Raw genomic sequence first — 3,160 nt, forward strand, 5'->3', positions numbered from 1 at the left:
ATTCTTACATGGCTGTACAAGACCTATAACCAACACTAAAACTGAAAAATCAATCAAAATAACAACTCAGAATTTCACCAAATTTGTTTCAAATGTATCTCTTTCCTTCCATTCTTCTTTGGTTTGACCATACATCCATTTTTATAGTTCTTGTGGTTGGTTATAATTTCTAAACCACCTTTTAAACCATTTCCTTAGATTCTTTTAAATCATTATGCAACTTTGATATTTTTTATGCACTTTATGCACTTTTCACATTACAACTTTTGAAGTGTAAGTCCAAATTTGACATATATTTGCATAGACACTTGAATAACCTTAAAATGGACTTAAATGGACATTTTACATAAATTTATTTATAAGTATTTATTTCATATTTTTACCTTCTTGACCAATTTAAAACCTCCTTGCACAATTTTGACACTTATTACAAATGGCTTCTCTAGCCTTTACATTTCAACTTATGGACTCAAACACGTTATAAATGTCTTTGAAAAAAATTAATATATGATATAAGGACTCTTAAACTCCTTGTTATCTTATACTATAGGTGCTCCTACACCATACTTAAAGGAATCCTTCTTGTGTCAACAAATTCGAGTTCAGGTGAAGACCCTTTAGAATTAGGATGCTATTGAAATAATGGATTACAGACTTGATTGAATTTTATACGAAAGACACATATAAAATAAGGTTAGTTGATAGATGAGAGAGATTGAGATGATCTCCCCTGGATGTAGTTGGTGAAGGTGACTTTAAATACCCTCCACTGCACTCAAATTGTATAATAATTTTAGAATGACCTATACCTCAGCTCCTACCTTGTCTAGCTCGACGTATAGGAAATGTATTGTCATTTATAGTCACAATAGTCATAGAAAAAGATTTAATTATAGGTTTAAACTAGGACCACACTTATAACTTTGGATCTAGGTAAACACAAAGAACAATAGAGGTGATGTATGCCCGAGTATGAATCGTCATAGAAGTGGCTAGAACAACTGAGAGTTTTGACTATCATGACAACAAGGCATGACAACCCAATAGAGAAAGTAGGATAGTAAAGCGATGAGACAAGTTTGGATGTGGATCATGTAGTTTTTGACCAAATATTTAAAGTTATAAACTATTTGTATACAAAAAAGTGTACTTTTGTTCCTAAATAGAGACTAGATTGGATAGAGATGTTAGAGAGAGACAAAGAATAACTCTCTAGTCTAGGAAATTGTCTCATAGAATAACATGAGAGAATGCTCTCTGAGGAAAATATATATCATGGTCCATATGAGATTATGTTGGGTGATTCAAGATTGTACCTCCCTAGGTGAGATTGTGTAAATTTTTAACAATTTTAACAATTTTTTGACAGCATTGAATCAAAAGTTTATGCAAGGATACAAAGATACATGTACAAATAAACACAGAGAGTCAAGTAAACAAACACCATGGTCTAAAATTCAAACTCACATGAGATTTAGTGGCACAACATGTGACTAAACAAGTAGCTTTGATAGTTTGACCAGTTTATGACAAGATGGTACCATTTTGAAAGGTCTTAGACAATATCAGATTGTTTTGATAGGGTTTATCAGGTTTTGAATAGTGTATGGATGTGCCAACTAGATTTTGGTAGCACAATGACATAGGTCCAGAGAATAAATATGCCAAGATCTCAAAGGATAGATTACTCACTTCCTAAAGTTTGACTAAGTTTTATCTTGGACTTCAAATGTTTAAGGATATAGTTTACTAGCAATTATCTGAAGAAAATAGTAGTCAACAAGAAATTACACAAGAGAAAAAGAAATCTCATGGAATGATAGTGATGGGGAAGTCTAACTCAGTAATATGATTATGAAATTTTTGAATATTAAAGAGCATTCTTCATAGGTCTAGTACAATGAAGGCACTTCAAGCGCAGATCTACCTTAAGGATAGTTTGGTTAAGGAGACAAAACCTTTTCCCATATCATATGTATGCATACACACCTCACACAAATATGTCACCCTATTATAGGGTGCATTTTTTTTTGGTGTATTCCAAGGACTAAATAACATATACATATAAAGATCACCCTTGTGGTAGGGGTCAGTGTCATTTACCACCTTCCAACATCTAGGTGTGTATATATGGTGAGTATCTTTAGGAGAGATTATTCTCCCTCTGTGCACATAGATTTTTCCTCCCTTTAGAGGTGAGTTTGGTAGGCTACTAATATTAAGGTTCTTAGAAAGGGTTTCATTCACAATTACCTCTTGAGTTCTTGTAAAGCTCAATTGAGGGTTTTTCACACCCTTCTCAAGCACTCATGTATAAGGCAATTTTTGGCTTCTCAATTAGATCAATAACTTGGTTCTAAAAATAAAACTCATGGATTGGACATCCAAAATGATTAGTTATCTTTCTTATGTAGAAGAATCATTTAAATTGTCAACCTAGGGACGTATACTTGAAACAAGTCTGCAAAGTATATTCACTATAAAACTCTCTAATTTATTCACTATAAAACTCTCTAAATTATTCTATCATTGAAAAATATAAACTATAACAATGTTAGAAATAAATCTAAGTACATAGTAATGGCTGCTAGAAACTGCAAGAAACTACACAGCAATGGCTACAAGAACTGTATACTACAACTTTACATATATCTATCTATCTCTATATATCCATGTATACCAAATTATTGATTACAATTTTGAATATATAAGATTATTGAATCTCTAACAACCATATAAAAAGTGTCTCATCATTCCTTTTAAACAAGGAAGGGACTTATTACAAACTTAATGACTAAATGTGCTGATTTTATGTTCCACCTTTTTAGCAGCTCACTCAAACGCATGATGGTCCTTTATTATTATGAATTAGATCAAATCGTTTTACTAGGTTATTCTCATCCTTTTTTTCTTTCCATATAATTTTAAAAATATGAATTTTATTAAGAAACATGGAAGTTATGGTTATTTTATTGAAAGTGGTTTTCTACTACTTGAAAATGTGCCACCTTTTACTTAGTCAAACTTTGATCCACGGTGCTCATTAAATATTTTGAACTAACTCAAACATTGGAAAGGGTTTTTTCACCTCATTTTTTTCTTTTCAAATCTGTAAGACATTCTTAATTTTATTAAGAATTGAGTAAAATATGCCTATTTT

The sequence above is a fragment of the Cupressus sempervirens genome, chromosome 2 (genome assembly GCF_028749045.1).
Source record: "Cupressus sempervirens isolate cs-2001-9-10 chromosome 2, ASM2874904v1, whole genome shotgun sequence".
Taxonomy (NCBI): domain Eukaryota; kingdom Viridiplantae; phylum Streptophyta; class Pinopsida; order Cupressales; family Cupressaceae; genus Cupressus; species Cupressus sempervirens.